This window comes from Schistocerca nitens, chromosome 6 (genome assembly GCF_023898315.1).
Source record: "Schistocerca nitens isolate TAMUIC-IGC-003100 chromosome 6, iqSchNite1.1, whole genome shotgun sequence".
Classification (NCBI taxonomy): domain Eukaryota; kingdom Metazoa; phylum Arthropoda; class Insecta; order Orthoptera; family Acrididae; genus Schistocerca; species Schistocerca nitens.
The window spans coordinates 546,218,627-546,245,645 of NC_064619.1; positions in this window are offsets into that span (position 1 = coordinate 546,218,627).

Genomic DNA, 27,019 nt, shown 5'->3' on the forward strand with positions numbered 1-27,019 from the left:
CCCTTGACTGGATGCGTATTTATATGGTAGTCTGCCGAGTTTTGCAGTCGCATGAAGGTTTGCTTTGCAACCGTATCCGTATTAACATTTCAAGTATAGGCTTTGACTTAACAATTACTTTCAAGATTTGTTACGCAACAATTGTAATTACACACTGTATGCCATTAACGTAACACGGTTCGTTTTGTATACTTATTACCACTCAACAATGTAACCAGATTTTCTCGAGAACAGTGAAAGTTTGCTTATGGTCGAACAGAACCGTTGTGTATTCTCTGCAACTTTCAAAAAGAGATTTTGCGAAAAGCATTCTATTCTTAACTGTTAACGTCTGAAATAGGACAGAATGTAGTGTAAGTGAGATTCTTTGTTTTGTAGTGTTGTGCTCAGATTAAGTGATTTTCCTATTGATTTTTGCTGTTGCTAATGATTTACTCAAAGTTAGAAGTATTCTAGTTTACTGAATCTTGAAGTGTTATGTGGTTAGAAAGACAGTGATTTTTTGTGGTATGTGCTACTTTGTGCCCTTTGTTGAAGTGTAGACATTTCATTGCACAGTGTTATCACCAGAAGCTTGGATTTGCATTTATTCAGTGAATTCTGTCACAGGTAATTTAAATATTTTTCTGTTTTCATTGACATTTATTGGAAGTGATTTGAGTAGAAAATTCCGATGTTACACAGCCTGTTCCGTTTGCCAATTCGGAAGAATATCTGTCTCTTCAACATTTGAAACAGGGACAAATGACCATTAACCAACAGCACAAGTCTGGTATAAGAATATTTGATGACTGATTATATCGTATTGAGCGAAAAACTAGCCGTGAACATGATTATACCTATGTTCGCACTGCGCGCTTTACTACTTCTGACGAAATTTCTGATTCATGACGTGTAGGTGCTGGTGAACTGATGCGCGTTAGACAGACACGATAGTTATGCTACAATAATTCCAATACTGTCTCCCATCTTCATGGCAAATTGCTCATGAACTTGAATATATCTATGAGAATAGCAAGCTGAAGGTGAATTTTATCGCCAGTTCGTGCCGGCATATTGGTCTGAAGCACCACAAGACATAGCCAGAAACAGTATCATCATACTAAAGAATTTTCAACAAACAGACTTTTCGAGCCCTGCATAGTATTTTCAGCATATGATATTGAAGACTCGCTTTTTATCCAGTCCGCAAAGTATCTCTGAATTAATAGGAATTTTTTTGCTAAACTACCGAGACGCTGACGACAAATTATACTAGCAGTTGGCAGGACACTGTAAAGATGACAATGACGATTTTCAAAATTTGCAGGAAGAATTCGAAAATGTTATTCGCCAAATACATACAGTAACGAGAATCGACATAATTTCCAATCACAACGAAACAGTTCAGATGATGGGTATTGTGCATATCGGAACCACAGTTATAAACAGAATAATCTATTCTCTAATAGTCATGATCATAGTTATACAAACAATTGTTATTCGAGAGACCAATGGTACAATTGCAGCAATTTCAGAGACATAAAAGTAGGACGTGTTTACAGGAACCAAGGAAGTTACAGCAACATTGTTGATTACAACAGATTTCAGTATAATGAAAGAAATAACATCAAGAAACTGACAACACTGATTTCAGATCACATGCCCATCATTACAACGAAACACGAGAGAGTTCACGTGATCGCAACAGTTATTAAGAGAGAAATAACCAGGAGAAGCGGGATCGTGGAATGTTTGGTCCAGAAAGACGTGCTGAAGTAGTTGAGATTAGACCATTTAATGCTCGTAATAATGTTAGAAGTGTCGGGCTATCACAATGATAGCTAGTGGCGCAAGCGGCAAACGATTCACTTGGGGATACAGTGAATTACTCCACTCATACCGTAAGAATCATACATTGTGAACCCGTTAGTCAACAAAATAAACCGTGTGAAGCTGTTATTAATCAAAATGAGGGACTGATGTCAGGTGAAACCGACCATAATCTTTTTAATATAGAGGCTGTTGAGGTCCATGCACTAAACTTAATGGAAGTCAGTGTTTTTGAATGGTAACAAATTACATGATTTGGTCAGGTAATGGAAATTAATGTGGAATAGATGTACATCCACAAGCAGTAGTGAACACAACTAATGATATGGTAGTGGCTTTGGTGACTCTTTCTTAAGAAAAAGTTTTGTGACATAGATTTAGAGGAGAGACGAATGAATTTCGTTCGCTTTGATGATATTAGAGACACCTTGTTGGAGGAGAAAGTGGGCAACTACAACATCTTAATCCATCTCATAATGTCAATGTCAATTGGAAAAGTTTCCCTATCAGTTTATTAGACTTGGGTAGCCCTATTTCAGTTATCAGTGAGGCAGCACTTCCAGTAAGTGTCAGTAACTAACTGTTCATCCCACATTTCCATTGCAACGAAACAAAATTAAGTGTTTTATTAATGGTAAAACCATAGAGGTCATAAATGAAACCCATTTGGATTTCATTTGTCAAGGTCATTAGTTCTCTAACAACTTCGTAATTATGTTCCTTCTTGCTGCCCAAATGATTCCAGATGTTAATCTCTTCACTGAATACAAGGCTATTCTAAACTATAATTATGCTATGGCGAAAGCAGAAGTCGATGGCATGTTAGTCTATTTGCATTTCGCGTACTGGATTTGAGAGTAGGAAGAAGATATCAACTGCTTGAAATTTTTATCTTCGTCAAAATCACAATCATCCACTGAAGTTACTGATCATAAATAAAGTACATCTTAGGAGATTTAATAATGTTTTGATATCTCTCAAAATGTATGTAATAAAGTAGATAGTATGGATGAGGCTTCTGAAGTAGATAGGCAAGAATTATTCGATGTCTTACAGTCACATTCTCAAGTCTTTGTTAACAAACCTTGTACGATATGGAATTACCTGTGTGAATTTAATGTCAAGGAGCATACAAAGTTTTTTTTGTTCCACCTTATTCTATTCCGTTAGTATACAAGAGTAAAGAATGAGATCTAGATCATGTTAGCTCAAAGTGTTATTGAACCTGCTGTCAGTTCTTACAGCAATCCTCTTCATGCTGTTGAAATACGACGTGGGTCAAAACGGTGGGTATTAGAATCCAGACCAATCAAGACCATTATACTTCCTGAAACAGATCTTTTTCAGTCACCAGAGCAATTGTTACAAAATTTCACGGTGTAAAGGAGTTACCTATTTTAGATCTGAGATCCAACTTCTGGCAACTGTAACTGTACCCTGCTTGTACGAAACATATAGCTTTTCTTTGCTTTCGTACCTGTTACAAGTTTTGTTGATTGACCTTTGGACTGAACATACCATCTTCTACATTTATTAATGGATTAGTCTCTTTTCTTACTGAACACTTGAAGAAAAGAATTACCCCTTAATGTTGAGGATATCCTCATCGCCGAAAGTTAGAACATAACAGTCTGCTTAATCCACTGCTACAAGCATTTGGTGAGTCTGGCATCACAGTTAATCTGGAAAAGTCATGGTTTGGCAAATCGCAAGTTAAATATCTTGGTCGTATCACATTTAATGAAGGAACTGAACCTGAACCAGAAAAGTCGGAATCTATTGCTAAAATGCCTATACCTACAACTAGATGTCAATTCAGAGGCATCTTAGTGCTTGTTAATGTCTACGTCGCTTCATTAACTTGAAAAACTTGGCAACTCCCAGGTCGTGTGAGATGTTGTGTGACACTGGTACGAGGTAGCTCACGATTAATTACAGAGTTTGAAGGATGAACTTCTCGCTGTGCCTATATTATCTCACCCAGATCTGTCACATGACATTTTTGTTTTTACTGACAACTCTACATTTTGGGCTTGGCGTGCCTGTTTTTCTAGAATTTGAGGAAAATGGCTTCTTTATCCTAAGGACTACTGTGTTTGCCAATCGCATTTTATCTAAATCAGAATGTAATTACTCTGTAACCGGAGTGGAGGCATTGGTGTGGGCTTTCGGTGAACACTACTTCTTGCCTGCCAGGCATACCAAGATGTATACTGATCTCTGTGCCATTAAGTTCAGACTGCTAAGTTCAATCTTGTTCATTTAAGCACTGGACCTTAACTTCGCAGAAATTCCATTTTACCATTGTTAAGTTCCAGGAACATAAAACATAGTAGCTGACACTATATCTCGTTCACCTGTTGGCCTTGTCAAGACAACTGAAGAAGATAGTCAGGGAAATAACTTTTGCATTTTATACATTCAGAAGGCTGCATTTGAGCATATCATTTCGTTAACACCTGCTGACGTCGGTAAGGAACTAGATAAGGACCCTATATGGAGGGAAAGGAAAGAGAAATGCAAACACAGGGACACTGTAGGGGTGAGACAATTTTATCTAATGTTGGACACCATCCTTTTCAAACATATAGTCAGAATATGAATTATGGGTGGTATGTTTTCCTGATGACTTGTGGTCCATACACCTTAATTACACCCATTTTGGGGCCTGAAAATGTTTTTACAAGTTACGTGACTCGTTTTATTTTCTCAATACAGAGAAAAGAATTATTATGGTGCATTCAAAGAGTAAATTATGCCGAAAGGCCAAACTTTCTACTGCGCTCCTCATTGCTCAAGTGTTTCCCATAATCCAATCAAATTAAGACAACCTGCAGCCGACGATCTATTTGAAGCCCTTCCCAGAACAAACAACGGTTACTCTTTTGTTTTCGGAGCAGTAGAACTTAAGTGAAAGTTTGTGTCATTGACCTAACTATGTACAGAAATAGCAAAATAATCTGCAGCATTTGTTAAACAGTTCTTGAAGGTACTTGGTCACAAAGACAATGTAAAATTTCACAATAGACCTCGGATCCGATCTCACCATTGGTTGCATGCTTTACGACATAGGAAAACTAAATCTTTCTTTATATCCTTGAATCATGTATTTTTAAGCTCTTGTTAATTCCTAATGAAGGAATTTGGGAAACTGCAGATTCTACTGACACAGCATATACATCATTTGGGATAAATGTCTGCATTTGTTTCGCAAAGTAATGAAAGAGTTACCAAATTATTCTATATCTTTCTCCCCTCTTCTGGTGTTAGAGAATGAGCAGTCATCAGACAGTAAGACAAATTACACTATTGACCTAACAAAGACATCATCATGAAGTATCTGATTTAGGCTTATCGAACAATAAGAGAACTACTGAAAACAGGAAGAAGTTGCTAAGACACGTAAATATCAGACAGTTGTATGTAGGGCTAAAGGTCTTGGAGAAATCTCACCATCATTCTCACAACGGAAAATCACTAAATCGTAAGTTCTTTCTTCTATACAACGTACCATTCCGCATACGTCGCATTATTCATGAAAATGCTGTGGAAGTGGAAACACTGAGGACACATAAATCACGAGCTGTTCATCATGTATCTAATATCAAGGTATTTAATGAGTAACTTAGGTAGTGGATCCCTCTCACTGTGATGGATACATCAGCTGGCGACTGATGCCTCCTCCAGCTGGGTTTTACTAATTCTTCTCTTATTTCATGTTGCACTCCACTGCTTCTACTATTCTATTTAGGTAATAAGTGTATACAAATCCCTCCTACTATCCTAGTACAAGTATAGTGAAGTACGTTTTCAGGCTGGTTGACCTTCCAATACTGGATATTATTTTCCTTACTGAAAATAAATGTAATTCGCAACCATCTTTTGGTAATTTCTAAATTATGTTTCAGAAGTCTACTGTATTGATACTATTTTGGGATATTTGAAATCAGTTATATGAGACTAACAATTCTGATCTTTTGATTACTTGTAACACAGAGATATTAATCGACTATTTTGGATGGATATGTATGTTATGATAAAAACGGGTATAACGTGAATTAGATAAAAGAAATACTGAGATCATAAGGTAGGAGATAATGTGTTTAAGGTGCAGATGTATCTGTGTGATGAAATAGGATGTTGATGTAATGCAGTAGTGTAAATGGTTCTTATGTTGGGCGGATATGAAGGAATAATGTGTATTGAAGTATTATGTGTGTCTAGGTGAAGATCTGTTTTCGAGAATAAAGATTACAGGAAGCTAATGAGGAGGAGAAGATGATGTTATTTCAGTAATGATTACTCATGTGGATGTTTTCAGACAGCCAATATGGAAAGGCAGATTTTTGTCTCAGTAATGACGTTATTTGTGGTGTAATATTAACTGTACAAGTATATTCAGTAGCAGTGGAAACAAGAACCAAAAGACATTTAACATAAAAGTTTCCATTCAGAACTGTGCTCTGTATGTACGTCTATATAAGGAATTTACTCAACAGATAATAGAGCTACTTTATCGTTGATACCTGATCTTTGAATTTTCAGAAACTTGCAGCTTGTTAATGATAATATATTAATATGTAACTCTTTTATCACCAGGAATAACAACAATTTTCATTTTTAATGACACAAGTGAATTTTGACAATGCTAAGATGATTTTATATCTAAGAGATTTGCTCCAAGAATATAAGCTTTTGGTTGATGCTTTAGTGATATTAATTGTACTCTCATAATGTTTTCTATTCTAAGAGTGTGTATACAATAATAAGCTATTTTGCTGATCACCATACTTAGTCTTCATGTTACTGTACGTGAGATATATGGCAATTATCATTCTGGCCAGAGAGACAAACGTCTGTAACTTATGAAACTGCATCAAAGTCTTTTCATTTGTCTGAGGTGCTTTAACAATTGAGGTAAATATTCAAGATTGACGTTTGATACGAGACTGATGATTAACTATTTACTTGATTAAGTAGTTGGTTGAGATGACACTAGAACTTTACTGACAAATCTTATATTTACATGTTACTCATTTTATAAGATAACCATATGTACTGCATATACATCAGGTAACGACTGTTCATTGGGTCACTAAAATGTATTTAAATATTTATCTAGCTCATTTGTAAATTTGTTTCATGTGTTCTAGACACGCGTGGAAGATGATCTTGGCTAACACACGCACAAACACAAAGCTTAATGGAAAAATGATACTGGATGCTTTATATACGAGGGCAGTTCAATAAGTAATGCAACACATATTTTTTCTGAAACAGGGGTTGTTTTATTCAGCATTGAAATACACCAGGTTATTCCCCAATCTTTTAGCTACACAACACTATTTTTCAACGTAATCTCCATTCAATGCTACGGCCTTACGCCACCTTGAAATGAGGGCCTGTATGCCTGCACGGTACCATTCCACTGGTCGATGTCGGAGCCAACGTCGTACTGCATCAATAACTTCTTCATCATCCGCGTAGTGCCTCCCACGGATTGCGTCCTTCATTGGGCCCAACATATGGAAATCCGACGGTGCGAGATCGGGGCTGTAGGGTGCATGAGGAAGAACAGTCCACTGAAGTTTTGTGAGCTCCTCTCGGGTGCGAAGACTTGTGTGAGGTCTTGCGTTGTCATGAAGAAGGAGAAGTTCGTTCTGATTTTTGTGCTTACGAACACGCTGAAGTCGTTTCTTCAATTTCTGAAGAGTAGCACAATACACTTCAGAGTTGATCGTGTGACCATGGGGAAGGACATCGAACAGAATAACCCCTTCAGCGTCCCAGAAGACTGTAACCATGACTTTACCGGCTGAGGGTATGGCTTTAAACTTTTTCTTGGTAGGGGAGTGGGTGTGGCGCCACTCCATTGATTGCCGTTTTGTTTCAGGTTCGAAGTGATGAACCCATGTTTCATCGCCTGTAACAATCTTTGACAAGAAATTGTCACCCTCAGCCACATGACGAGCAAGCAATTCCGCACAGATGGTTCTCCTTTGCTCTTTATGGTGTTCGGTTAGACAACGAGGGACCCAGCGGGAACAAACCTTTGAATATCCCAACTGGTGAACAATTGTGACAGCATTACCAACAGAGATGTCAAGTTGAGCACTGAGTTGTTTGATGGTGATCCGTCGATCATCTCGAACGAGTGTGTTCGCACGCTCCGCCATTGCAGGAGTCACAATTGTGCACGGCCGGCCCGCACGCTGGAGATCAGACAGTCTTGCTTGACCTTGCGGCGATGATGACACACGCTTTGCCCAACGACTCACCGTGCTTTTGTCCACTGCCAGATCACCGTAGACATTCTGCAAGCGCCTATGAATATCTGAGATGCCCTGGTTTTCCGCCAAACGAAACTCGATCACTGCCCGTTGTTTGCAACGCACATCCGTTACAGACGCCATTTTAACAGCTCCGTACAGCGCTGCCACCTGTCGGAAGTTAATGAAACTATACGAGACGAAGCGGGAATGTTTGAAAATATTCCACAAGAAATTTCCGGTTTTTTCAACCAAAATTGGCCGAGAAAAAAAATGTGTTGCATTACTTATTGAACTGCCCTCGTAATTTGCTGTGGCACTACATTGAGTGTCATAATATGTGTCAGCTTATGAAAGATGGACCAATGGATACACTGCTTTAAATTCTGAGTTGTCAGTGGATGTTGTGACAATACACTTCATCCTCGCTGAGTCTGCCTGGGTAGCATGCTTATCTTGAGTCCTATGGTTCTCAGTGGGGAAAATGAAACCAAAGTTCTGTACTCACCGAGTCTGCCCGCGGAACGTGTTTATGCAATCACAATGGTGCAACTTTGGTTTGTGTGTGTGTGTGTGTGTGTGTGTGTGTGTGTGTGTGTGACAAAGCAGTGATGAGTGTAACATTTTGCGTTGATGATTTATCCTCCCACCGCTTGACTTTGTCCTCATAGGTTTTCTCAGTAATTCTGAACAGACAATTGTAAGCATTTTGTACCATACTGCAAATTTGTGTATCATTCTAGCTTTATTGAACTGACAATCATTTTCACTTGTCATCATAAGATCTTCTTAAACATTTGAATAAACAATTGTAACTGCATGGTGAAGTTTTGTACCATGCTTCACGAAAAATGTGTGTTATTTACTTCGTCTGAATTGACAGGTATCCTTACTTGTCCTTATACATTATTTAAACATTTGCATAGTTAATTGTAATGACTTTGCTATGCTTTGTACCTTACGTATAACTGTTAGACGGCACCCATGGTCTAGGGAAGGCATCTTTGATTTGTAATAAAAAAGATCTTGATCCAGGATTCGAAAGTCGTCAGTGCTTAAAGTTTGATTAATAATCAGCACTGGAGGCCTAAGATTTTCTGTATAAGAAGTCACCCTAATTCTGGCAACGGTCTTATCAAAGAGGACAAAAATGATAGTTGAAGTATACATGCCGAGGTCGCAAGCCGAAGATGGAAAGATAGACAAAGTTTATGAAGCTATTAAAAGGGTAATACACTACGTATTGGTAGCTGGATGTGTATTAGTCATGGGGAATTGGAAAGCAGTTTTAGGGCAAGGAGTAGAAGAAAAGTTTACAGGAGAATAAGGGCTTGTAACAATCAGTGAGGGAGGAGAAAGACTAATTGAGCTCTGTAATAAAATTGAGATGGTAATAGAGATTCCTCTATTCAAGAATCGCAAGAAAAGGAAGTATACTTGGCAAAGGCCAGATGATACGGAAAGATTTCAGTTAGATTACATCATGGTAAGACAGAGATTCTTATATCAGCTCCTGGATTGTATGGCATACCCATGAGTAGTTGTAGACTCAGATCAAAATATAGTAGTGATGAAGAGTTGGCTGAAGTTTAAGACATTAGTCAGGAGGAATCAATATGCAAAGAAGTGGGATATGGAAGTACTAACGAAGGACGAGATACGGTTGAAGTTCTCTAAGGCTGTAGATACAGCAATAAGGTATATCTCAGAAGGCAGTACAGATGAACCGGAATGGACATCTCTAAAAAGGGCTATCATAGAAACTGGGAAGGAAAACATAGGTAAAAAGAAGGTAACTGTGAAGAAACTAAAGGTAACAGAAGAAATATTTCAATTGATCGATGAAAGAAGGAAGTAGAAAAATGTTCAGCGGAATTCGGGAATACAGAAACACAAGTCACTGAAAAATTAAGTAAATAGGAAGTGCATGGAAGCTAGGACGAAATGGTTGCAAGAAAAATGTGAAGAAGTCGAAAAAGAAACGATTATTATCGGAAGGACTGACTCAGCATATAGGAAAGTAAAAACAACCTTCTTGGAATTTAAAAGAAAGAGTGGTAACATTATGAGTGCAACGGGATTTCGACTCTTAAATGCAGAGCAGAGAGCGGATAGGTGGAGAAAGTAAATTATAGGGCAGTATGAGGGGAAGATTAGTCTCATGTGATAGAAGAATATACAGGAACAGTATTTGAATCAGAATTTAAGAGAGCTTTGGAGGACTTATGATCAATTAAGGCAGAAGGGATACATAACATTCCATCAGAATTTCTAAAATCTTTGCAGGAAGTGGCAACAAAATGATTCCTTTTGTGTGTATTCACTTTGTCTGGCGACATACCACGTGACATCCTGAATAATATCATCCACACATTTCCGAAGACCCCAAGTACTGACAGTGCGGCAATTATCGTATGTTTAGGTTAACAGCTTATACATCCAAGTTGCTGATAAGAATAATATACAGAATAATGGAAAAGAAAACTGAGGTTGTGTTACATGGTGATCAGTTTGGCTTTAGGGAGGGTAAAGGCACCAGAGAGGGAATGCTGACATGTGCGGTTGATAATGGAAGCAAGACTAAAGAAAAATCAAGACACGTTCGCAGTATTTGTCGACTGGGAAAAAGCGTTCGACAGTTTAAAATGGTGCAAGATATTCGAAATTCTGGGAAAAATAGCGGGAAGCTATAGGGAGAGACGGATAATGTACAATATGTACAAGAGGCAAGAGGGAATAATAATAGTGGACGGCAGAGAACGAAGTGCTTGAAGTTCTCTAAGCAATGTAAGGGACCGTCTTTCGCCCCTACTGTTCAATCTGTACATCGAAAAAGCAGTGTTAGAAATAAACGAAAGATTCAAGAGTGGAATTAAAATTCAAACGTCAGGGAATGACTTCCATGGTACTAGAGAGAGCTGCAAAGGGCGAAAACTGGAGAGGAAGACAGAGGTTGGAATATAACCAGCAAATAATTGAGGACGTAGGTTGCAAGTGCTTCTCTGAGAAGAAGCGGTAGGTACATGAGAAAATTCGTGGCGGGTTGCATCAAATCAGTCAGAATACTCATGACTTAAAAGAAACGTTTTTATGCCACTGTATTTGACTGAAATATATTGCTGATTTAACACAGTAAGCATCTTGTTATGTCATATCCTCAGTGTCATGGCAGACATGTAAAATGACTTATTACCTGAAGCTTTATACACTTGTTTGCATCTATGCGCTTTTACTTGTATTTCAACTTACATACCACATTTGTATCACTTTGTACCAATTCTATGATATTTTGCGTACAGTGTCACCCACCCCAGGTGTTGCAACCACACATTGTATGGAGCAAGGCCGGGACTGTATGGATATTATCGATGACAGTGAACCAAAGGAGTCGAATTATTACAGATGTCGCAGGGCTCGTGTGTGGTCTGGCTTGCCGTATGTGCACGAACTCTTCGAATCTGTGCTTTAAGTTTACTGATGGTCTCACAGTTATACTTTGGTATTTATTACTTTTGCAGAATCTTTTGGTGTCTCCTGCTATTTTATCAGCAGAAACCACTCTGCGAAATTCTTGCTTAGTAGCAGATGGGCGATGAAAGGGGGCTTCCCATTTGCCATGACGATTTTCAAGAAGTTTTGGCCACAAATGTGAATGAATTTACGAATTTGAAAATATACTCAGCCTTTGTAGTATAGAGATAGCAGTATTCTTTGTAATGCTGTGTTTGAAACCATAAATTTTGATCAGAATAGGTAAGAGAGTGTGTTATAGTGGAGTGTGTTGGATAGCTTGGCAAATTATTTCCCTTGAAAAGGATGGAAGCTGGCCTGCCTTGTAGAGGAGGCAGGGATATTTAAAAAGGATTTTGTAATAAATTTTTTTAGGAAATATATTGAGAAAATAGAGTAAGGTTATATTAATGGGAGAATGACAAAAGTAAACTTTTAAGGTAATCCAGTTTGTTTAATTTGTTACTGTGTAGCTTCTTATTTTTAGAACATTGCTTATGGTTGACGTTTGCTGTAGAGATTTTAAAATGCAACATATTGTTTTGTCTTATATTTGAAACACGTGTCAAGGTAGCCAACTGTACACCGGAGAGATATTAAAAACATTTTGCTAATTTGCCTAGGTGTGAAAATTATATAAAATTTGTTTTTTGTCATGGCTTAATGAAGCATAGTTAAACTTGCAGAGCAGACGACCTTTGAGCGTTCTGTGCCCACAGGTAGGATAATAAATTTAATTAGGATCAAATTTCATGTCCACTGTAAGGTACAGTGACTGTCAGAGTGTATTTGTGAAAATATTATCAGTATCAGTTCAGAAGCTTAATAACAGTAAAAGATTTCAGAAAAGATCTGTCTTGTGATTTTCGAAGCATTCTAGTAGCAATTGAAATGCAATAACTTTTATATTTGCAGTGTAATTACGATAATAATTGTGGTACAATGATGTTTTACAAGACTAAAGATTAGCAATATTCAGGATCTACATTTTAATCTGAATTATTTTGTTCAGTAGTGAGATTGCGTACGTAAATTTCATTGAAAACGGATTGCTTCCTCACAGACGAATTGTTTGATGTAGCGAGTAGTCTCGAATTGCTATTGGTATCGCTTGCTCCAAATATTTACTGCTCAAAATAAAGCTGTCTCGTACTTCTGTTGCCCTGGCCAGAGAGTTACGTATTTCGTATATCAAAATAAGTTTTAAACATTCTCAGATACAAATTTGACACAAACGCAAATACTACTGACAAATAAGAACCTTTCTGAATTGCCACTGTCCACACTGTTGAGGTGACATTACAGTACATAAGGAACCCGGTGACACCATCTCTATTTATTTACTGTGAAGAAAGTTACTTTTACGTGGCGAAGATAGGGAATGTTTCCTTGTCTTAGGCAGCGCATCGGAATCCTATCGAGTGTTACATTGTAGTGCAATAGGTGCTCATAGGCTGCTATCACTACGTGTTTGAAAGCCGGTTATTGCATCACATTTTGGTAACTGTTATAAGTTGAACCCAGTCGACCTGTCTTGATGGGTAAAGACTAATTTTTCAAGGAATCAGAATCACATATTTCGATGATGTTGCTAGGGTTGTAAAAGACTCTTGAAGTTGTAGGTTGAAATAAGTTTTTCTCTCGTATGTAAAGTCAACACATTACTTGCTATAATTACGTCTTACGAAATCATTTTACCGAAAATTATATCATCGATTTCTTTGATCTACTTCAAAATCCCAAAAAGGCTGGCCACCATCTTGTTGTCTTATGTAACGTAAAACAGTCACACTGATGAACAACCACTCCACTACCAGTCAGCTACAGAGCTGGCACCTATAATTATAAATTGTAATAACTAGAATTTCTCTCCAGTCTGGATGTGAATCGGGTGCTAATGAAAGATGGACTGCTGACCGCTTCTATGAGAAATTGTTTTACGTCACCTTACTTAACTATTGCAGTGCTATCTGCGAAGGAAGTTAAAACTTTTGCATCATTTTTCTACTACGAAACTGCGAGGATAGCTGAAAAGTAATACCTCCGATTTTTTTATGTGAAAATTCTTCAAGCTTCTTAAATGGAACAAGCTTTATTAACTTCCTCCAAAACTATTCTACATATTTATTTCTAAACAGATTTGCTCTGGCAAGTAACTCATTTCTCCCAACGAGAGATGAATTTATTTATACCGCCACTGTAGAATGTTTGGCTTTGTCGACGGAACCAGAACACCACCTCTCCCTGAACCGGTTTATCGCTATCCCACTATCACAGTGAAGTCCTCGAAGGTGCTCTTTAGGTTTCTGAAACCCACAAAAATTGTATGGAGCAAGGCCGGGACTGTATGGATATTATCGATGACAGTGAACCAAAGGAGTCGGATTATTACAGATGTCGCAGGGCTCGTGTGTGGTCTGGCTTGCCGTATGTGGACGAACTCTTCGAATCTGTGCTTTAAGTTTACTGATGGTCTCACAGTGCTTTGCAAAATTGATGGTGGTGCCTCTAGGTGCGAATTCCAAAAGCGCTTCACTTTCAAGATCCAAGAACAGTGAGAGCAGAACCTTCTCTGCTGATGGCATAGTACTGAACTGTGTTGGTGGTACTCCATTAAAGTTCTCTTGTTTTCCAGGTCACAATGTTTTTTTAGGAACCCATCACCCCTACCTGGAAAGGCGGTTAAAAACTCGATTACAGCGCACTGTTTCTCACAGACCGACATATTTACGTTACACAGCACCATGTTACACGCTAAAATTCGGAGCCCTCTACCGCAAGAGTATTGCAGTTTCCTTCAACGAAGTAGAGATGTCGACCCAATAATGTGCATGACACGTAATATCTCAATCCATATTGAGAAGAGAATAAAATTTTGGAGGCACGCTCTTGTTTCTTCTACTTTCTGAAGTTATGTGTACTCAAACTAGGAGACAGTTCCACTGGACAACTGGACGCAACAAACAGAAGGCTAAAGCATGTTTAATGTAATCGATTGCATCTGCGAGCCTATTAGTTTCCATTATACTTACATACACTCCTGGAAATGGAAAAAAGAACACATTGACACCGGTGTGTCAGACCAACCATACTTGCTCCGGACACTGCGAGAGGGCTGTACAAGCAATGATCACACGCACGGCACAGCGGACACACCAGGAACCGCGGTGTTGGCCGTCGAATGGCGCTAGCTGCGCAGCATTTGTGCACCGCCGCCGTCAGTGTCAGCCAGTTTGCCGTGGCATACGGAGCTCCATCGCAGTCTTTAACACTGGTAGCATGCCGCGACAGCGAGGACGTGAACCGTATGTGCAGTTGACGGACTTTGAGCGAGGGCGTATAGTGGGCATGCGGGAGGCCGGGTGGACGTACCGCCGAATTGCTCAACACGTGGGGCGTGAGGTCTCCACAGTACATCGATGTTGTCGCCAGTGGTCGGCGGAAGGTGCACGTGCCCGTCGACCTGGGACCGGACCGCAGCGACGCACGGATGCACGCCAAGACCGTAGGATCCTACGCAGTGCCGTAGGGGACCGCACCGCCACTTCCCAGCAAATTAGGGACACTGTTGCTCCTGGGGTATCGGCGAGGACCATTCGCAACCGTCTCCATGAAGCTGGGCTACGGTCCCGCACACCGTTAGGCCGTCTTCCGCTCACGCCCCAACATCGTGCAGCCCGCCTCCAGTGGTGTCGCGACAGGCGTGAATGGAGGGACGAATGGAGACGTGTCGTCTTCAGCGATGAGAGTCGCTTCTGCCTTGGTGCCAATGATGGTCGTATGCGTGTTTGGCGCCGTGCAGGTGAGCGCCACAATCAGGACTGCACACGACCGAGGCACACAGGGCCAACACCCGGCATCATGGTGTGGGGAGCGATCTCCTACACTGGCCGTACACCACTGGTGATCGTCGAGGGGACACTGAATAGTGCACGGTACATCCAAACCGTCATCGAACCCATCGTTCTACCATTCCTAGACCGGCAAGGGAACGTGCTGTTCCAACAGGACAATGCACGTCCCCATGTATCCCGTGCCACCCAACGTGCTCTAGAAGGTGTAAGTCAAGTACCCTGGCCAGCAAGATCTCCGGATCTGTCCCCCATTGAGCATGTTTGGGACTGGATGAAGCGTCGTCTCACGCGGTCTGCACGTCCAGCACGAACGCTGGTCCAACTGAGGCGCCAGGTGGAAATGGCATGGCAAGCCGTTCCACAGGACTACATCCAGCATCTCTACGATCGTCTCCATGGGAGAATAGCAGCCTGCATTGCTGCGAAAGGTGGATATACACTGTACTAGTGCCGACATTGTGCATGCTCTGTTGCCTGTGGCTATGTGCCTGTGGTTCTGTCAGTGTGATCATGTGATGTATCTGACCCCAGGAATGTGTCAATAAAGTTTCCCCTTCCTGGGACAATGAATTCACGGTGTTCTTATTTCAATTTCCAGGAGTGTATATTAGATGCACAGGCTTCCATTTCTTTTCGTTGTACTGAATTCGCGAAAAAGTGTGTTGTGTAACTATTCTCTATTTATTTCACGAGGCAGATAGTGTTACTAAGTCTGTTCTCTTGGTCATTAAAAATATACATCCTGCATATCGTTAAAGTATATGGGATATTGTGTCATTACTTATGAGAGTACTCTATGCTTTTCATTACACACCCACAGACCTTTCGAATGGTAGTATGATTTCTGTAAAGTCGTTCATATTACTTCCAGAATTTGAAAGTGTGTATTCCAGTCCCCATTTGAGGACTCTTACTATAAACCTAAAGATGCTATAAATTTAGCACTGCCTTTATTTAGTCTAATTTTTAAGGTGTCTTAGGTTAGTACCGCCTTCTGTGTTCCTACATTTCTCCGGAATCAAACTTAATCTTCCACGAAGTCGAATTCTCTCGGTTTTTCCATTATTCTGTAAATAATTCCTGTTATTGTTTTGCTATCATGACTTATTAAACTGATGGCTTCTAAATATCACATTTGTGAACACATATTATCTTTGGCATTGGAATGATAACATAATTACTGAATTCTGAGGGTACTTCATCTGTTTTATATTTGTTGCAAACCAGATCGGACGTGTTCCGCCAAGCATCTTAAGAAATTAATAGTTCTTCTAAATTATTGTTGTGCCTTACAACTCAAAAGCGAAATATTGCAAATTTCGCTAAGTACCACTAGTATTTATTGAGACAGGAAACGCAGCCTTAGTAGAGCTTTACAGTTACTGTGGAATTTTTAACTGTGTTACAGATACGTGGGTAACGCTCATAGCATTACGAGTCGGCTATTCATATACTGCTGACAACAAAAGTCTGATTTATTAAACTCCACGATAGACAAAACATGTAAACCATCGACTCACATTATGTGACAGCTTACGCATTTATACAGGGTGAGTCACGTAACATTACCGCTGGATATATTTCTTAAACCACATCAAATACTGACGAATCGATTCCACAGACCGAACGTGAGGAGAGGGGCTAGTGTAATTGGTTAATACAAACCATACAAAAATGCGCGGAAGTATGTTTTTTAACACAAACCTACGTTTTTTTAAATGGAACCCCGTTAGTTTTGTTAGCACATCTGAACATATAAACAAATACGTAATCAGTGCCGTTTGTTGCATTGTAAAATGTTAATTACATCAGGAGATATTGTAACCTAAAGTTGACGCTTAAGTACCACTCCTCTGCTGTTCGATCGTGTATATCGGAGAGCACCGAATTACGTAGGGATCCAAAGGGAACGGTGAAGGACCTTAGGTACAGAAGACACTGGAACACCACATTACGTCCACATGCTAACACCTTTTTATTGGTATTTTTCACTGACGCACATGCACATTACCATGAGGGGTGAGGTACACGTACACACGTGGTTTCCGTTTTCAATTACGGAGTGGAATAGTGTGTGTCCCGACATGTGAGACCAATAGATGTTCAATGTGGTGACCATCATTTCCTGCACACAATTGCAATCTCTGGCGAAATGAATGTCGTACACGCCGCAGTACATCTGGTGTAATGTCGCCGCAGGCTGCCACAATACGTTGTTTCATATCCTCTGGGGTATCTCGGTATACATTCTCCTTTAACGTACCCCACAGAAAGAAGTCCAGAGGTGTAAGATCAAGAGAACGGGCTGGCCAATTTATGCGTTCTCCACGTCCTATGAAATGCCAGTCGAACATCCTGTTAAGGGTCAGCCTAGTGTTAATTGCGGAATGTGCAGGTGCACCATCATGCTGATACCACATACGTCGACGCGTTTCCAGTGGAACATTTTCGAGCAACGTTGGCAGATCATTCTGTAGAAACGCGATGTATGATGCAGCTGTTTGGGCCCCTGCAATGAAGTGAGGACCAATGACGTGGTCGCCAATGATTCCGCACCACATATTTACAGTCCACGGTCGCCGTCGCTCTACCTGTCTGAGCCAGCGAGGATTGCCCACGGACCAGTAATGCATGTTCCGTAGATTCACTGCCCTGTGGTTTGTGAAACCCGCTTCATCGGTAAACAGGTAGAACTGCAACGCATTCTCTGTTAATGCCAATTGACAGAATTGCACTCGATGGTTAAAGTCATCACCATGTAATTGCTGATGTAGCGACACATGAAACGGGTGAAAGCGGTGACGATGCAGTATGCGCATGACACTACTTTGACCCAGTCCACCGGCTCTCGCAATGTCCCGTGTACTCATGTGTGGGTTCATGGCAACAGCAGCTAACACACCAACTGCACCCGCTTCTCCTGTGACGGGCCTGTTACGAGCATACCTGTTGCATACAGTTGGCGGTAGATGTTTTGCAATATGCGGCACGTTGGATGCTCTCTGTCCGGATACCGTTCTGCATACACCCTGCAGGCTTCAGCTGCATTTCGTCGACACTCGCCATAGATGAGTATCATCTCCGCCTTTTCAGAGTTCGAATACACCATAGTCACAGTTCCTACAACACTACACTATCACAGACATCTGGTAACACGGTGTACTACAGCTGGTCTGCGTGCGGAGACGAATGCAAAATAACAATAGCAGCAAGCGCTACATGCGGACACTGCGACAGCTAGACCAAACCACAACAGTGCACTACAGCCACACTCGTAAACACGGTCGTCATCGTAAACGTGTCCCAGCAGATGCTGCTCGCCGACCGTGGCCCGTGTTTGTTACAACACGCAACTGAACGTCGGAGGTTTCAAGCGTCAACTTTAGGTTAAGATATCTCCGGATGTAATTAACATTTTACAATGCAACTAACGGTATGATTACGTATTTGTTTATATGTTCAGATGTGCTAACAAAACTAACGTGGTTCCATTTAAAAAAACGTAGGTTTGTGTTAAAAATCATACTTCCGTGCAGTTTTGTATGGTTTGTATTAAACAGTTACACTAGCCCCTCTCCTCACGTTCCGTCTGTGGAATCGGTTCGTCAGTATTTGATGTGGTTTACGAAATATATCCAGCGGTAACGTTAGCTGACTCACCCTGTATATGCGTCTATGTGGACACCTGATATTTATTTTCTACGGGCTTAACGAGATCTACTGCGCTGGATAAAGTTATCCCCCCTAGTCGCTATTACCGAATATTTTTAAACCCTTTCTCGTTACACACACCAACACGTAAACTGCGCCCTACAAGCATGAATCGTCGTACGCCTATCAGTTGTATAGAAGAACTGTGGGGAGTATAAAGCTGCAGTAAAGGCGTATAGGGTCTATCACTAAGAGATTGTACGTTATTTTTTGAATGATTTTGTGAATATGATTTTGTGTCATCACTTTTTGAATCCGAAATGAGTGTATCGCCCGTGGAAAGTATTGTCATATCTCCGGCATGTGCGGTTTAATGTGATGGAATATTACCGCAACAGGACGTGCAATATAGTTGTCAGAAGTGAATGGGTGCTAAAATCAACGCATTTAATTCATAAGCTCATTGACTACCAGTACTCTTCAAGTTCAGCGCAGGTGTTAGTCGAGGGACACTGATGAGCATAAATATGTCCCCGACATAGGTAGTTTTCCACTTTACGTCACTTCCTCCACCCCTCGTTCCCCACACCTGTATATGTGCTGGGGTGATTTGCCGATACCTCACGTTACGTACATACTCTGCAAAACACTGGTGAGTTATGGTACAGGGTTCTTTCCACCGTACACATATTAGTGTCTCGCCTCGTTCCATTAATACATGGAACACTTGACGAGACACACTACGTTGCTCCAATTGATACTGCCTTTGAGGAGCGAAACATTGGGGACTGTAGTACATTCTTAGATTCGTCGCGTAACAGTACTACTCGTAAAACTGAAAGTGGGCTTAAAGAGAACAACCGATTTCTGTCTTCAGACTATGTTGGTCCACTCCTTTCAGCATTTCTCCGATCATTTCCCTCGAGAAAAACAAAAGGTTGCCCGTTTGTGCTGCAGTCCTTAGTATACTTTCAACATTTCTTGCCGTTACGACTTGGTGTAGGTCCCACACAGTTGAGCTTTATCCTATGATGATGGTCAGATGAGTGAAAATACGAGTCCCGAGGTTGGATGAGACAGCATGGACATGTCCTCGTGGATCCCAACGAAGCTTAAACTGACGATTTTATATCACCACACACACATCATGTCCTCGGTATCCTACCAAATAATAAAAGTCTCGTGGTGCTTTACCAACGAAATTTTAAGTTCAATTTGTCAAATGTTAATAGCGAATGAGATATAGAATCTGACAAACATGAATTCACATTGCCTATCTTCTGACACAATATGTGAACTGGAGTGATGTATATAGTGTTCATGCCGTGAATGAAAATTTCAACACTTATTATTAATGCCCATACCTTATTTAAATACTAATTTCCCCCATAACTAACCCAAATTAGACCAGAGTCTACAAAGAACCTGTGTATTACACATTGAATACCGTACCTTGTAAAACAAAAGGCAAAATATATCTGACAGTCAGATGCCGCTCAGATGTTGAAGCTATAGCACATTACAAGACGAAATGCGAACTATTAAAGATAGCAATATGGACATCAAGGCAAATGCATTGCGAGAAAAAAGTAACCATGTCAGATAACAAAACAAGAACAACATTTTTTGAATATAGTGAAGGAAGAGATCTGTAGAGGCAGAAATGAAAAGGAGCAGCTTAAATTTAAGGATAAATGATACGTTGGTAACAGATGTATGTTCTTTTGCAAGAACTTCTAGCATGTATTTCATTACTGTTGATGAAAATATTACGGTGTCAGGTTCAGAAGACGATTTGAAGAAATATCTCAGACTAATCATAACAAATAACTTCATTAATCTGAAAGTAACCCTCACTACACCAGTATAAGTAATATCCACCACAAATGGTAAAATATCAACAAATTTAATTGAAAAAAGTACTTTTTCCCTTAGCAACGTATTAAGTTACCTGCGTAAGCAGACCTATACCAGTGGGACTCTTCCTGAATTTTTTATTTATTTTTTTGTTATCTTTCGTGAAGTGCCAATGAAGTCATCTCTTTAGTGGAATGTCAGTCATGATGATAAAAAGTTGAGGACCACACAATACCAATTTCCGAGCAAAGAAAGTCTCCGTCTCGGCCGGGAATTGAATCCAGGCCCTTTCTGTTAGCAGTCCGGTGCGTTTTCGCACAGCAACCGAGGTAGACTTCTTTAGCGGCTGAAATGTTGTGAATTTAAGCCTATTTTTAAGAAATGATATGAACGAATGTCGTGGAATCCCCACCCAATTTCACTTTCGCCAACATTCTCGAAAAAAAATAGGCTTCTAAACCATCTGACAACAAATAATGTATTACCAGTCACAATTCGGTTTTCTAATGGGCTCTGACATTGATATGGCTACCTATTCATAAGGCGATAATGTACTCGTACTTAATGCATTAGGCAGTAAACATAATGATCTGTCAAAGGCAGTAAATCACACTATTCTTTTAAGAAATATGGAATATTATAGTGTAAAGAATATGCTGCTATGTTTTTCTAATACTGTATCTTTGAAAGGACATGTGTGTCATTAGGAAAGAGACATGTAAACTGTCATGCAGCATCCAGCTGGGAACTAATTACGTGCGGTGTCCCACAAATTTCCATCTCATGGAACTCATTTTTTCTACCAGTGACCTTTCACGTTAAACGTTAAAAGATGCCAAGTTTGTCTTAGCTGCGCATGATAGAACCACTGCAATAAATATAAAAATAAAAAAAAAACAAGAAAAAGCTACATATAGTTTAGAACTTGTAAGAAGTTTTTCCTCCGATGTGTCCCTATAATAAATCCGGCTGAGAGGAGCACACTAAAGAACTGCTGACAGGCCTAATCAGATCTTTGTTTGCAATTCGAATCCTGTTAAACATAGGTGACATATAAACAGAGAATATAGCACATTATGCTTACTTTCATTCCGTGATGTCATATGGGGTTATGCTGTAGGATAACTCAACAAGTCAACTTAAAGTTAAAGGTAATATGAATTATCTGTAGTGTGAACTGAAGAACATCTGTCAGAGGCCTGTTTAGGGATCTAGGGACACTAACTACTGCTTCCCAATAGATTTACACCTTAATAAAATTTGTCATTAAAAGATATATCTTTTTCAAACCAACAGTCTCAGTTCCTGGAAGCAGTCCCAGAAGGAAGCATAAACTTCACAAAATTTTCAAGTGATTTACTTTGATCAATAAAGGTATCCATTCCTCATGGATGCACATTTTCAAGAACTTGTCAACAGCCATAAAAGAATTAACCACTAATAAATTTCAGTGGAAGAGGAGCCTAAAGGATTTGTTGATGAACAATTCCTTCAACTACAATGATGGATTTCTGAGTAGAACAACTGATGTGTATGTGTTTCCAATAATATCAAATAATGTGGGGGCAAGTTCAACCTGGGTTCTCTGCATATTCTATGCAGTAATGTGATTATAGTAAATATGTGTTTTGAAGTGATTTTTGTAGTTGATCATACGTGGCTCCAATAGCGTAATAATTATCGTTTGCACCTCAAGATGCTGATTATTCACGTTTTGTGACAAATTGTTCATTACATTTGAAATGAAAATTTGTTTAAATTTCTTATTTAGTCCACTTTACTTGGGGTCTGTGGAAGGGACATTAGCACACAGATTTTTCTTTGAAAATATTTTTCATGTATTCTTGTTTGTCAGACATGTTGTACATGCTGGAGGATCAGCTCACAATGGGTTCTTGGAACGAAAAGTACTTCCAATCTTATCATAGCCCCGCAAAAAGATGTTACATCCAGGTATATGTATGACTTGATTGAATCCCTTGTGACTCACAGACATTGTATCCATAGAAGACTATATTTTATTGCGTTTGGTGAAATGCACAGTTTTATATTGCTGTATACACCTCTTAAATCTTATCAACCTCTTACTGAATGTTTTTGCAGATTTTTCAGGTAGTACTTGAAGTAGAGAACAGCGTTATCTGCATAAATTCTCAGATTACTATTCGTATTGTCCATCAGATAATTACTACACAATACAAAAGGATTCAACACATCTGAATGTGGAATGCCTGAAGTTGCTTCTACATCTGTTGAAAACATTCAATCCAAGAAAACATGCTGATATATTGTAACCTCCCCACAGCAAAATAAAATGAATAATATTCTAATTTAGTGTAACCTCCACACAAAAAATAAAAAATTTAATTATGTCGTTCACATTCAGTATAACCCACCAACAGGAAAATTGCATAACCTATCAATAATAAAATGTGACTAATCTCTCAATAAAAAATTGTCGCTCACTTATAACCTTTCAATAATGGACTGTGAATTTAAACTGGTATATTTTGGACGTCAGCTGTGCTGCGTTATGGCCCTGAAAATTCATTCTGAATAAATTGAAAATTCTTACCTCAATTAGGTCGCCGGTTAACGCGTATATATCTGCACCTATAAGAAAATTTTCTGCCGCAGCTCAGTGCAATGCTGGCCGATAGATTGGTCTTATATAAAAGAAAGCAACTGATTTTTCTTTACTATAATCTGGATGATGATGGATTGGAGAAATTAGTAAATTCTTTAAATTGAAATGAATGGTTGTTAAAAGTTACTTTTTATGAGAAAGATTATTATTAAGAAATTTTTAAAACATTTACATGGGACTTAACAATACTACATATGCGCGAGGCTGCTTTTACCTTACACTATAACGCTCAGGCTCCGCCATCGCTCCCCACGACCCGCCCAGCCAACACGATACACCAGACTGCTCGCTAGCAACAACTTACTGCTACTGCTACACAGTTCCTAGTGCAGTCAACACTGCTCTTTGGTCTCAGATTCTCTTATATCTTACATATCGCAGGCAGCGCGTGAGCAAGCCATCGAAATTACATCTGCTTGAGTGCACTAGCAACAAATTCTTTAATCATGGACCTCTTACATAACCCTCCACTGGGGGGCAAAAACTTGGCAGCGATGGTGAGTCAATTGGACTTGCCATGAGCAGCATATTTTTCTGTAATCTAATTAATTAACTAAGTCTACAGTCACTGAGTATAAACATATATATAACTGCAGAACATGAAGTGAAATAGAGTGCACATGCACTGAGTACAGAACATATCAAGAAATGACAAAATGTATACGCAATGAGTACAAAACGTATTAACAAATGACATAAAGTGCACACACACTGTATATGTCTTTAGCATACTTAGGACAACTGATCATATTAACAAATCAAATGAAGTGCACACACACTGTAAAAATCTTAAGTGTTTTACAAGAACTGATTAGCCAAAAAAAAATGAAATAAAGTGCACACGCACTGTAGAAGTGTTTAGCATTTTTACAACAAATAAACATATCAAGGAGAGAAATAAAGTGCACAGGCACTGTAAAAGTCTTTAGCATATTTAGGACAACTGATCTTGCTAACAAATGAAATGAAGTGCACACGCACTGTATAAGTCTTTCCACTTTACAAGAACTAGGAAAGGAATTGCATCATGGTTGTAGCACAATAGGTTGCACGTAGCTGCACTGAAAGTCCATATCTTTCTACAGAAGCACAACACCAAGTGAGACAATCTGAAGTTCTCTTCCCTGAAGTATTTATAAGTGTAGCCAAGACACTGAAATGTATTAATATTCAATGTTATCATTTTGGTAGTACATTAGGTACACCAAACAGTAGGACCATAATGACATCTCCATCGTTCAAGGTGGTGGACAGCTTGATATGTCAACACCACATTCTTGTAGAATCCATACTCTCACATCAACGTAGAATTAGTGCAAAAACCAAAATTAGTGCTCCATGATCATGAGGATGGACAGGACAAACGGATATTGCAGTAATTTCTAGTAATTTGGTCAGAAGGTGAAGGACATTAAGTCTTATGCTAGTCATCATTGAGAATTACACTAGTCTATCTACCGATCTGAACAATTACTGGCATTCATTGGCTATTTACAGAGCATTTGAGTAGTATGTAAGGAGTATTACAGAACATTATTCATAATTCATCTCAATATAGTAACTATTGGCACTCATTGGCCAGTTACAAAGCATTGTTTTATGCATTATTCAGAAGTCATCATTCAAAACAAGATTTATTGGCATACCATTTATACATAATTCATCTAATTATAGTAATCATTGGCATTCACTGGACAGTTACTAAACATGTAGCAAGTATTGAGTATTACGAAACACTATTCATAACTCATCTGACTGCAGTAATCATTGGCACTCATTGTCCATTTACAAAGTATTCATATAGTTTTACAAAACATTATTCAGTATTATTCACAAGTCATCATTCAAAACAGGAGTTATTGAGTATAGCATCAAACTACTGGTGTTTATATATGATATCATGTAAGTGACATAAGACATATTTAAAATGTAAGACATTTTAACTATTACTCAAGGTCGGTAGTCACTAATACATAGATATAATGGAATCAATACATCAGAAATATTTGCATTATATTTAGGACTAGAAATATATCTTCAACTGGTAGCATTATTTAGTTGTATACTGGTAATAACTGGGACTGCTAATATATTTTTTTTTTTTTTTGCTATCAATGCATTGCGTTGGGATCGATAATTAATTGCTGGTGCATGAAAATATTTGCTTTTGACTTAATGTTGGAAATAAGGATTAATAACATCACTCGTCATGAGTCAGCTGTAGCAAGGTTATGAAACAAGTAGAGTATATGTGATCACATTCATGAATGATACACACAAATGGGTGCAAAAAATGCAAGTATTAGAACAGGTTTCATAACTAAGTGTTTATAGCATATTAATATCATGAAAAGGTTCTCCTTGAAAAAATACAAAATGGATTATTGAGCTGAAAAAAATGCATATTATGCTGAAAAGTAGTGAACTTCGAATTAACAGGTAATGAAACGTGTACTCAATATGTATGTACTCTAGCTGTCTTCCCAAAACATTCAGTCATTATACTATGCGACATAAGACATTCTGTCAAAAGGAACTGCAACAAATACTTAAATAACTACATAGCATTTCTTAACTAACAGTAAATATATAAACGTCATCATTATCATCACCTGCAAAGAAAAACTTCATTATTCATATTAGCATATTCTTCATATAACTATTCACCGTCATTTATGATCATCTATAAAATTGACACTTCATTATTCATTATTCATATTACCATTTACTTCATACAACTATTCATAGTATAGAGTTTCTTATTTCTAGCATATTTCATCACTAAAATTAACATGTGTAGTTCTGTCTGACAGCTTGCTCAATCACCTCGTATTCTGAAAGAAAAATAATTAGTCGAGACTGCTGTCATACGATGTGTATAGTATATTCTGGTTAATGCTTGTTAATTTTGATCCATTTACTCTTCATGACAAGATATTGCATTTTCTTTCGTTCATTACGATGGTAAAATTTCCATTTCAGAGTAAACCACTGTGGTTTGTTTAATTTATTTCTTGTACCCGTTATTGCTTTCTGAAAATGTTGAATAAGGATTAATACCTTGCATTTAAATCATATACCCATTAGATATAAACTTGTTTCTAGTGATACAACTAAGCATACAGCATAGCATGACAGGAAACGTATTATATCAAAACATAGAGAGTGTTCAGGTGCAAAAATGTATGCAAAGTCTCATAATGCAGTAGCCAAAAAAAATGTATAATAGTCAAGATATTGAGATATAAGGAAAAATGTCAGAGTCATCTGGTGTTTGTTACATCTTAAACATTTCATAGTGCATACAGACAAAAAATCTACTTTCGATAGGAAAACAATCATACATACATAAAAAATGGAAAATGAGCACGGTCTGATATATAAGGACAAGAAAAGCGACCTGCTAACATTACCTTGCC